The following is a 12,609-nucleotide window of genomic DNA, read 5'->3' as shown; positions in this document are numbered from 1 at the left end:
ACAGCTTTTCCAATTTTAGATCAATGAGGCACACAGTAAACAGCATTGGGTTGGCAGATCCTCTGCATTCATCTGAATGAAATGAAAGGGAACTCAGTTCTTGGCTCCAGTTTTCTGTCACTCCATTGTCATTCAGCAAACCGGACCAAAGAGAAAAGCGATCAATCCATGAAGTCGTGAAGCCTCAGTCTCCAGCTGTCAGCACCTTTGAGCTCTCTCCACTGATCTTATCTGTTGCAGAGTGATTGAAAGTAATTTGTTTTGGTTGAAAGTAATTTGTTTTGGAGAGTAATTAGATTATCTCTTGGGGGGCTTCCTACCTGGTGACCCAGTGTTTCTCCTTGGCTTGCTGCTCATTAACATCAATTACCATAGAGACACTCTTCAAAGGGAAGCCTGCACAGCCCAGGGTAGGGAACCTATTAAGAAATATGCTTCTCATTCCTGCTAGGAGATAATAAACCTTCTGATGTCAAACAATTATTTGTGGGTCAGACACATACGATCCCACTGGGGTTTAAGCCTTTCATTTGCCATCCAGTGTAAAATGCTTAGTAATTAGGAAATGAGCAAGATTTTTCTATAATGGTGAATACTGGCATGATCACAAAAGGCTCAAAGCAACTCAGATGTGATATTTGTGGTATTTGCCAAAACAGTATAATAATAAGCTGGACTGGTATCAAGGCTCATCTGGAAAAATACAAGCAAATATAGTCCACACTTGCTGAGATATTAGAACAGCAAACAAAACATATCTCTGTAGGGGAAAGTGCGTGGAGATTCAAAAGTTCATGCTCTGATTCTTGTCCCCAGAGTCAACTCTTTTAAACAAGACAAATAATACAGCCATGGATATGACACAGCACTGATAAGTGCCATAATAATGCCAGTATCTCATCTTTCTCTGTAACCACGAGAGCTCTAGATGAATCATTGCCTGAGTGTGACATTTATGGGTAGTGATTACATCATTACTACTGTGGGATCCTACAGAACTTTACATGATAAATAAGAAATATAATGATCCACTTTTGGGGCCGTATCTCTTTTTTTTTTTTTCAGGCACAGCAAATCTGAACAATGAATTGGCCTGATTAAGCATTCAGTTCAGTCTAAAATTCCCTCTTTTTCTAGCTGATCTTTGTTGTCTTGATGCGGCCATAGAAGGAGATTACAGAGAAGGCAGAAACCAACCTTAAAGATAACTTGTGGTTTTAGGGGTTTACCTGGTGTCGCCACAAGCTCCTGGCCCAGCTGTGGGCACACAGGATGTGCTGGGATTGACCACAGGGGAGCTGGGGGAAACAGTGAAAATGTCCTTGTTCTTCAGCTGTCCATGGTTACCTACAGCTGTTGGGAGTCCACAGAGAGCAAAATTGAAGTTAGAACAGCCTGAGAGGGTCAGACTGAAAGAGAATCATCATCAATGTTTTTATTCAACAAAACCTATGCTTTTGTGTGATACCTGCTCCCCCATTTTAAATACATGCCATAAATCCTGTAATTTTTTTTTGAGAAGCTGCTAAATCTTAAGTAAATGACTGCCTTTTTTTCATTTGTCTTATTTGAGTGATTATGTCATTATATATGAAAGTGATTGTTTTCTGCATGCCAACAAAGAATAATGAAGACCTTTGATGAATAGAGCTAGCGGTATGTAAATGTGCTGAAGGAATGCAGAGGCAAATGAATGACCTCTCCGAAACAGAATTTCTCCCTGGGCCACCATTTTTATCTGCATTAAAGTTGGTTAATGCATTTATTTTTTCCTGCTGTGTACATTATAATTGATTCCTCAATACTTCTTTTTCATAATAAAATGCATGTTATGCAAAGTGTTTGCTACGTTGTTTAAATAGGCTACTGTGAGCCTTTTTATTAGCCAGCCAGTGACTGCTTGCATAGAACAAAACATTTCCTCTTCCCATAGTTTTCACTGAATGCTTCTGACTTAGATTTTATATCAGAATGTGCTTATAAAAATATACATATTAACTCTGAGATATAGATAGGTTTTAGCCCCCCATCTCCCTAAAATCTAACACTGTAGGCTCCAAAGAGTTTCCACAAATAGTTGTTAGCCTAAATATTACAAAATAATTTCTGCCTTTGTAAGGATAAAGTCCTAGGCCCTCGTTGTGTACAACATTGGCTGTTGAATAATTCCTCATTTATATGTTAGTGTTGAATTTTTCAACCTTAAACTTTTTTGTTGTAATTTCAAAGGCTCGATTTTGAAGTGTATTTTACAAAAAAACACTCAGCAAATTTGTACTGAAAATAGCGAGGATATTTAATATTTATCCCGGTGTAATGGAGGGAGCCCTTTTCTTAGGACCAGTTTTCTAATGTGGATTTAATGTAAATCTTTCCAGGATTTACATATAGATGAAGCTGACTACAGTTCGTAGCATTTACTCTCACAGCTCTCTGTGGTCCAATGTTTTTGGATTAATTTGTGATTTAAGTTAAATAAAATAATAATAAAAAAGATTTTATTACTAATGACTATTTTTTATTTAAAAAAAAAGACCAGGATTGAACAAACAATGGAAAATAATTGTCTTTTTTTTTTTTTTGATAGGAGTGTTCCTCTCAGAATTGGACAGATGGATTACTCGCACTTAGCTGCTTGTATGAGCAAATGCAGAAGGTAAGTCTGCAGCCCAGCAAAGCCATGTTGATTTAGTTGCATTCACATTATAAATAAAACTGAGCAGAGCAAAAAAAAAAGAGAAGAGAAATATCATGAGAAGGCCGGCATCTTTAAGGCAGGCGACGTCACCAGGAACCCCAACAGCGGAACTGAGGTTCTTTGTAGGCCTTTTCTGTCAGTCCAGGATCCTGGGCTAATGGCTGGGGCCCGCCAGCTCCCGAGAGCTTCACCATCAGCATGTGCTGATGAAGGCTGCTTGAGTGCTCAGTGGAGTCACTGTGTCCTCACCCTTGCAATGTGGCTGTGGCCCTGTAAGCTGCCTCCTGCCTGATAGCTGCCAGTAGGAAATAAAATTCAGTCTTTCTGCAGCTCTGCTCGTTGTGAGAATGAGGATGTCAGACCAAGCCTGAGGTATCCTGAAGAGGAATGCAAATGAAGCTGCCTTCATTTGGAAGGCTGCTTGGTAGAGAAGAGGAGGAGGTGGTTGAATGTGTTTTATCTGATGTGCATTTTGGATCTGAACAATGAATGATGGAAATTCTTCAGTAAGAAAATACAGGGCAAGGACTGACAAACACGCTCTGGAATTTACAGACTAGAACTGAGTAGGCAGTGGGAAGTGAGCTGACAGATAAGGCTGAATTATGCTGTTCTCATTCAAGATAAACTCAGTCTTGTATCTGCAGATACACTTACCTGTATAAACTACCTTCAATTAACTGGTTAGGGTGACTTAGAAGAGAATGCATTCAAGTGATTGGATATTTTGGTGTGGAATTATGTCAGTAGCAAAAGGCTCTCTTTAGAGCATTAGAGCATTTTATTTTAAGTCAGGAAACTTTTGAAGCAAAAATTTTGCTCCTTATTATGCTTCAGTCTGCAGTGTGGAGTAAATGCTATCATAACGTGCACTGGATTCACTTTGGATTGAACTAAACCCAAAAACCATCCCAGTGAGCTCCCTTAACATGCTCTAACCCCTCATGTGCATTCAGTCCATGGAAGCAGTTAGAGTTAGTCTGAAGCAACGCCCCTGAAATGTGCACCAGGTGCACTTCATGTCCTCACACATGCACACCTGCTCCAGTTGCTCTGTGTTGCTTGCAATTGCATTGCACTTGCAGTGCTTGTAGGCGAAACCAATGTCCAGCTTGAAACTATGCTATGAGGTTCTTCTACCAAGATAAAAGAATTAAAAGAAAACTCATGATAGAAATCTGACATGCTTAGTTCTGAATATGGGGCAATTCATAATATTCCTATCTTTTGCTTTCTAAAATAAAATGGTTTCTTCTCAGCATGGCAGACCATAAGCCCAGTCATTCCAAATCTTGATAAATTCTGCTATAGCTTTCACTCTTCTGATCAGCAGGAAACATGGCAACACTTTGTTATGATCTCCAGATAGTCTGACTCTGTCCTACTTTTCTCCATTGACCTCCATGATAGTTGTGAAGCTCATATCCCAAACTACAGTGAATTCTGTACAGCAGAGGCTTTGCACTCAGGCTTCCTGCTCAGCCTCCTCAGATGTGCTGATCTCTGCATACAAGGAGATTGATGGTGCTGTTTGCAGGTTTCTGAAGTGTAGGTTTAAGAAATTATATCTATATCTCTGCTACATAAAAAGCTAAATATGGATCAAAGGGATGAAGTCCAGAGCATGAAAGCTGAATTTCGTCTTGGGAAAATACCAGTTTATACAGCCAGAAGACTTCAAATTGTACAAAGTCCTCATGAGGAAATGGGGAAGGTCGCATATCTCAGAAGTATCATGGACAGGTGCTTTTCTTTACAGCTGCTGTACAGTTTTGAGGTTTTTTCCAGGACTACATAGAAACACAATTTAAAAAAAAATCAGAATCAAGCAATCACATCTGGAGTGCAATGCAGAAAGTTGGAGCTAATTCTTAAATCAAATTTCTCATCCATCGGATCACAGGATAAGATATTTCTTTAACAGTTCTGCTAAACAATGTGAATCATGTAGATCTTCTGTTTACAGAAAACCTATATTCCATCTTGCTTCGTTGTCACACTAGTAAAGAGAAAGCAAGATGAATGATGTGATGAAGTATCCATTTTTTTTGTACACTGAAATATTCACTGTTACAAATGTAAATGCAAAACCATTTTCTGTGAACAGCACATAGTAAAGATATTGTTCATTTGAACATTTGATCACGAGTGCTTCGAAAACTTAAGTATGAGTAATCCTTAAATGTGTATATTACTCACTCAAGAAGAAGCAACATCAACATATGAATTAGGAATCCAGTCACCCAGAAGGATAGAAAATACCAAATATTTGCAAATTCTAAACATTCAACAGTTTTTCTCTTTGAGACACATACTGGTGACAATTTGTATTAGGAAGTCTCCACTGGCTACTGTTTGCACAAAGCACCAGTTGAACAACAGATCACAGATTAATTAATTAAAGTCATGATCAGCTTGTGGGTACTTCACAGAGCTGCATTTGACCCTTTCACAGTAAGTTCAAGCATCTCTTGCAAAAAAATGGCTTCTTATTCTATAGAAAGCAAACAAAGGAACCAAATTACAAAATGCCAAGTGCCTTTTCTGTCATTTCCAGTGCATGCCACAGATTTTACCCACTGCACCCCTGGATGGTTTGGCTGTGTCTGCTCTTTCCCACTGGATATAGCTGTATAATCCCACTCAGTTCCTTGTATGAACAAAACAGAAAGACCTTGTGAGACATTTTAGGGGCATGAGTGACTCCTAGGAGGAGAAAGAAAGCAGCAACACCTCTGCTTTGCTGACACAGTCATCTAGCCCTGGCCGCATTCCCCATGCGCTGTTAAAGGGATGTTGCGAGATAATGATTACAGGGGTAGTGCAACTGATTTTTCTTTGAAATACATAAAGGTGGTGTTCAGGTAATGGTTGTGAATGTCAGTCCTTTTGATGTCTGTGGGCTTGACGCTTGCACATCTGGAAGGCTGTGCACCTAGCTATAAACAGACATCGCAGCTCTGCTCCACATCTGGCTTTACAAAAGATCAGCAGGACACACATCACTTACAAATGCCACTCGTTTCTTTAAACTTGCTTGAAATTGTATGTTGTTAGCTTGTTACTTGCTTTGGTGATTGTTTTATTCATTTTCTTTTTACTCACCTTCAAAGAATAAGCAATCTATCACCACAGACATCAATGCGTTACCCTAGGAACAGCTGGGGCTATTACTTAGGGCCAGCTCCCTACCTCATGGATTAACAGATTTTAGGCTTTAAAATTGCTATGTTAAACACAAGGTTTTGTAACTTAAGATATAAACTCATGATGTCCCTCCTCTCCATTGGGTGTCAAGCTGAAGTGTCCGAGTTAGACATTTGATAAATCCAGAACCATGGTAATTTATATCCCAATTAAAGTTCAGTCAGTGCGTATCAGAGTTCACTGGAACTCTGATAACCAGCGGTAAATATCATAGGCAAATAACCCGTGATTAATTACCTTTGGGCATTTGCTCCAGGGTAAAACTGGAAAGAAAATGGAACAAATGGAAAGGCAAGCAAACACAATGGATGGACATATGTTCAAAAAGGAGAGCATTTCCTACTTTATTCCCTGATTTTTAAGAAGTATTTTAATGCACAGCAAGGAAGTGTGTTACCTGAGATGAGCTAAGTTCACATATAGCCATTTCCCATCCAAGTCAGCCAGTCTGCCCTGCCCTTCTCCTGCCCAGGAACGCATTCCAGCTTCATTTTAGTGTAATCACTTTGCTGTTTTCAGCACGCTTTGTCAGCGTGCAACCCATGCCATGACACAGCATTCCTCCCACTTTGTTTTGGCTGCTGTTCTTTTGGGCTGACATTTAGGCAAACTGCATTAATGTATTCCTAATACAAGTCTCCTTGTTGAGCTAACTCAGCTGACATGGCCTGTTTCAGGCCCGGGCAGGAGCAGGGTGCAGAGCCAGTAACTGCAGCAAGGAGCCTCTGGCTCCTCTGGGGTGGATGGCTCGCTTTGCCTCAGGCACCATTGCAGAGCTGCGATGGCTGCTTGGCTTGGCAATGTCATTGCTCCTGGGAAAACAGGGACTGCCCTTGGTCTTGGCATTTGAGAGGCACGTGGTACAGGGAAGATTTTTCAAACTTTATGAAGACAGACATATCATACGCCCACATTAGGCTGAGTGTGTTGAATATATTTTCTTCCAATATGTAGGATATGGCTTCAAACTGCTGAAGCCAAAGGAAATTTCCCTTCTCACTTGAGTAGACCTGAATCAGGTTTGCACGATGAAGTATACACTAATATAAAAAAAGTAAGAGTACTTTTGTTACTTACACAGTGCTGATCCATCTTCAGATTGCCAACAAAAGCTCCTTTAAAGCTGTCTCAGTAAAAGTTTTTCACAACAAACAGTTCAATATGCCAAGAGGCACCTTTTGCTAATAGAGGCTTATAGGCGTTAGCTAGATAGGTGAACTGAATAGTAAATGTTTTCTCTCTACTTAGCAAATGTCTGTCATGACCCTGCTAAGTAGCCAGAGACAAATTATGTGTGAAACTCAGCATCCCTCTCTCTCTCTCACTCTCCTTCTCTCTCCTGTGATTGGTATTAGCTTATGCAGATGATGTTCTTAATTTAATTATCAGGAATATGCTTATTTTACAAATGATAACCTTGTAATCTCCTTAGCGGAAAAAAAGGAAAAACTTTTACCACAAGCTATCCTTTGTTGCGCATCATCTGTTTACCAACATTATTGTGGCCCTCCTTTTATTAAAAATGTAAATTAGCCTTTCTAGTTATTTATATTATTTTACAAGTGGATTTTATTTTCAGAAAACAGATGGGAAAGCCTCAGAAATATCCAAGAAGCTCTGTGTCATTAAACAGCTTTCTATAGAAGCCAAAAATTTTAAGTGCTTGTATCAGCTAGTTATAGAACTAATAATTTTGATTTGTTTTAACATTTTCTTTAATGACGTGATTGAGTGGATACTCCCCTAGCATCAGTGGTTTGAACTAAGTTGTAAGCTGCATGTTTCAGTGAAATTTAAAATCCCTATTGAAGGTAAAACATGAATAGGCAGTAGAGGTGTTTTAAGTAAGTATTTCTAATTATTGTATACATATATTTATATATCTGTATATACACAGAAATACAGGTTGCTATAGAGCTGTGAATGCTGTATTTTTCTGAGAGCCTGCAGTACAGCATATAAAGAACCTTTGCCAGTTATACATTAAATGTGTATCTATGATCTTCAGTTCATGCACTCCTTTGCCAGGCATAGATCCTATAATGCATTCCCACTAACAACACAAAAGAATACTTTTTAATTGGTGGTACATATAAAGGCAATTCTATTAATGCCGCAATTTGTACAGGTATATGCTTGACTGTGTCCCAGGAAATTGGTAGACATCTGTAAACCTAACGGGACTTTCTGCAGAATCACACTGAGATTGTTTGATGCTCCTATGAATAGAAGCAGAATAAATAGGCAAGCAGATGCATATTTGCATCCCTATTTTTCTTAATTAACTTGTGGAGAGTGTAAACAATGAATAAATGCAAATTTGTCCTGCACAATTTTCCAAAACTATAATGGAAAAAAAAGCCTGGGGCTTACGTGGCCAAGAGGAGTGAGCATGAATATTTTGACCTGCCACTATGATACTCTGGTAGCTGAAGATGGGTAGCTGGGTCAAGCTGTGGGAACACATAGAGCTTTTTATTAAATGCATCTATTCCTTATTTGTGCATATGTTCACTTTGCTTTCAGAGTCACTAGGTGATCAGAACGGAATATGTTTGTGACTATTCGTCTAAAATTAACTGTGGTTCGTTTGATAACTGCCCTAGTAGCTTTATTTATGTGGTTGTTCTGCAGAAGAGCAAGAACTCAGTGAGCTTTAAACCAGTGATGTAGAATATGAACCTAACTAGGCGAATGCCCTCATTCTGAGGGGTCACTAGTTCACACTCACCTGACATGTGAGTACCAATTCACCATCAGACTTCTACAACCCAATAAAGCAATGTATATTTCAAATTTTGAAATGTCTAAGTCTCAGTGATCGCTTCTCATCTGAACTGAGTCAAAAATTGGCTGGAGAACCTTCATGAGCAACGGACACGTGAAACAGAAAAGGAAGCAAAGTACTTTGCTTATTAGGGGTTACTCATCCAAATGTCCTGTTAGCTAGTAAAATATTAGGAGATCCTTTTTTTCCATCAGCTTTGTCCAACTAGTTAGAATTTAACAAAGAAGGTATTTGTTGGTATTTTCAGACTTTATTCACAAAACATTTTAACTAACCCGTTTTTATGTTCTCTGTTTTTGCTGGTTACCTGTGAATAGTCTGCTAGTTCATGAAGAGCAAAGCAATCTAGCATAATGTGCTAATCTGGGCTTACATAGTAAAAAGCAGAATAATGAAGTGCAGAATAATTAGTACTGATGAATCTAAAACAAGAAACTATATTGGATGTAATTCTAGCATTATTAGAAAAAAAATTTATAAAAGATGCTACATTTCTGAACTTCATGCTCAAAGAATTTCGATTTTATCTTATTATGTAACGTTTTTGGTACTTATTGATTTGTCTTTAGCATCATCTCTGTATTCAATTTTTTAAAATGCACTCATTATTTAACACAAGATTGTGCCTAGAGTTGCCCTCTTATTTAGGCATTTCTCTGCCCCAAATACATTTTGCTTTCATAATTCCATCAAGGCATGCCTTTACTATATGACATAAGACAATCATAATTGTGTTTATAACTTATGTAGTGCTACAACTACATAAGGGCTTTTACTTGATCAAGATAAGCATATTAAAAATCCCTACTCTGAACTGCCCATGCTGTGAATACACAAAACAAATATGATTAAGTGAATCATGTCTGATATGGTATCAGTGAGCACAAAAGACTTGTATTTCATGTTTTTCTAACTGCTATACAGACACTTAATGGTCTAACTCTGCTTTCCTTACAGTTTGTGGCTGGCTTATCTTACTCTTTGCTGCCAGAGTGGATCACAACTTGCTGAAGGCTGGTCTGGGCACCTTTACATGACATAGCTGCAGAAACTGGACAGCAACTTCAAGCCATTCAGGAGACAACCTGCAAAGGCTTGGGAAGAAGGAGACGTGTGGGTGAATATAAAATATGGGCAGGGTAAAGTTCTGCAGCAACCTGAAAGGAAGTCTGAACTTGATGCAGGTGACAAAAGACAAGAGCAGATCCTGACCGCAATAATAAGTAAACAGACCCATCCTGACAACAGTACAGCAGAGAGTCCCTGCATGTCGACATCCGTAGGAAGGAATTTGAGTCACATGGTCAGATATAAACACAAATTGCCCCAATGTTCCTAGAATCTGCATGAACATTGCTTTGATCCATTACAGCTGCAAGATCCATGTACATGCCTAGGTAAAGCTGGAGTCTTTAACTGGCTTTGGCCTCGGTCAGATGAATAAAGCCTTGAGAATAAAATCTGAAGAAATCTCAGTAGAGCAGAAAATGGCAGAGGAAGGAATGGCAAGTGGAGGTAACACAACGAAGAAAAATAAGAAGAGAGGAGTAAATACACACTGCAAGCAGATATGAGGCCGAAAAGAATAGCGACAAAACAAGAGGAAAAGGTGTCAAAAATGGGAAGTGTAGAGTGATGCTGGTATTGAATCATTTTTTTTCTGGGCATTCGCAGAAGGAAGCTGCTCATGAAAGAAGTGAGGGGGCAGGGAGTGAGGTAGAGGAAGGAAGAGAGGAGGAAGAAAGGAAGAAAGAAGCAAGGGAGAGTTGGGCTCCCAAGGAAGCCACAGAGGCAGCGAGGCTGCTGCTGGGTTCCCCGCGCCGCCACTTGCCCTGCTCAGCTCCACTGCGTAAGTTGGAAGTGGGCCCAGGCTGTGTGGTCCTGGCGTGCAGCTGCCCCCATCACCCTGCGTCGAGGCTGGGCCTCCAACGCCAGGTCCCCTGAGGAGATGGCCACCCCGCCACACTGGGGAGGTACGTACAGCGGGCAAACCCGAGCGCGCGGGCAGCCGAGCAGTGCAGTGATTCATTTTTTTTCTGCATTTCTTTCCTTTAAACTCCCCCTCAAACCCTCCATGAGCCAGGGTCCCGGAGGCCCCTGTTCCTCATGCCTGTCCCTGCTCGCTGCTGCCATGGTGGTGGCTCTTCCTTCACAGGCACCCTCTTTCTCAATGTTCAGCAGCTGCCTAGGCCCTACTGACATTGCAAACACCCTCCTCGGCGGCACCAGCAGCAAACAGCTGTGGAGGTGATGGGGAAGGATGTAAACAGCAGCTCACCAGAAACCACAGTTTTACCAAGTGGCTTTGACACTTGCCAAATACCTTTAAGCTGATAAAGATCCGATTTGTACTTCAGAGGTAGCCTGATTAGCAGCCAATTTCAATCTGGAATATGTTAATTGGTACAAACATTGCTAAATCACTTTCTTTAACGTATACGAAGTAGTGTGAATGAGCAATGGTGAAGGTCAGTGTAGCCTGGGGAGTCATTGAAAATGATTACTTGTGCATCTACCCACAATAAAACTGAAGGATTAGTAATAAAGTGTAATTGTAAGTACACACACAAAAATTACACTGAAAGCTATTCAAGGTCAATCCAGCATTTCAAATTTAAGAAAAAAAAAAATGAATTAAATCTGCCCATGCAAGCGAAATCTAGCAAAACACCATCCGTATTTCCCGGACTCCTGCCTTGTTCAGTATCCGGTAGAGACAGTACTCAGTAAATGAGCATCCATTCCATTTTATTTCTTTCAAGGAAAGACTTGTGGCTTATTCACCACAGAAGTGTTTGTTTTCTCATTATTTTTTATAGCTTTCATAATTTCAACATTTGTGTGTCTCACAAATATTAATAGGTTTTAGCATAAGGCTGGATATATTTTGAACACTTTGGTGACAGCTTAGAAATGGGTAGCTGAAGCACTGAGATGTCAGTGTTGAAAAGGTGCAGTCATGTAAATTGCTTCATCAGAAACCTTCCCAGCACAGTATTTCCTAGGGATTGTCATTGCCAAGACATCATTTATGTTCTGCACAGAGCACAGCTGATTTCAGGTACTCATTGCGCTTGCCAGACATCACAGTGTCAGGTCAGGCATCCAGAAAACCAAGCCAGACCATTTGCTGCAGTATATTAGTGGCATCATTTGGGAACCTGAGAGGTGACACCAACATCTGATTCTCCAGGCTGGCACTGGATTAATTCTGCCTTGAAAACCATCCATTCCCTTATATTTTCTGCTGCTATAGCAAAGCAAGTAAGGATCCAGCACCAAGCTGCCTCCTCCATTTCCCTCACCTGCATCACTCCTAGCACAGGACAGTTTCTTGTACTCAGTGAGGCAGGGGTCCCACTGAAAGAAAAGCAAGGCATAATGTACATATGTAGTGATGTTAAATTCTGAGACGTGTTTCTGCTTATGTGGTCATCTTCCCTCCGAAATCTCAGTGCTTGGTCAAATGTACACATATGTCTTGCATATGCAAAAGAAGCATTTTCCTGACGCCAGCCTGACCGCCACGCTAGTTCAGGTTGCAACACAAGACCTTTCCGAGCAGTCCTTCTGGGCATTCAGCTTGTTTGGACATGGACAAAGGTGTCCTCTGCCAATCGCATTCTGCAGTGGGGCTGCAGAAGCATTGGAAAATGAAAAAAACAAACAAACAAACAAACAAACAAGCAAGCAGAAAACAAAGCAAATGCTAAATCCTCAGAAAACTTTATCCAAGTCTGATAAATCTCCAAGTATCTATAAATGCCTTAAAAAAGAAGGATTAATGAAAATTTCCTAAAGAAGAATTAACCTGTTTTCTTTTAATAGAAAATGAGGCATGATACCATAAACTGTCATTTTTATGGTATGGACAGTTTTTAAACTGTCAGGGCAGTATTCCTCATTTGAAGACTAT

Source organism: Tinamus guttatus, unplaced genomic scaffold, assembly GCF_059628265.1.
Source record: "Tinamus guttatus ecotype Peru unplaced genomic scaffold, ASM5962826v1 Tinamus_guttatus_pri_ptg000240l, whole genome shotgun sequence".
Classification (NCBI taxonomy): domain Eukaryota; kingdom Metazoa; phylum Chordata; class Aves; order Tinamiformes; family Tinamidae; genus Tinamus; species Tinamus guttatus.
Note: the sequence above shows the minus strand (reverse complement) of the source record.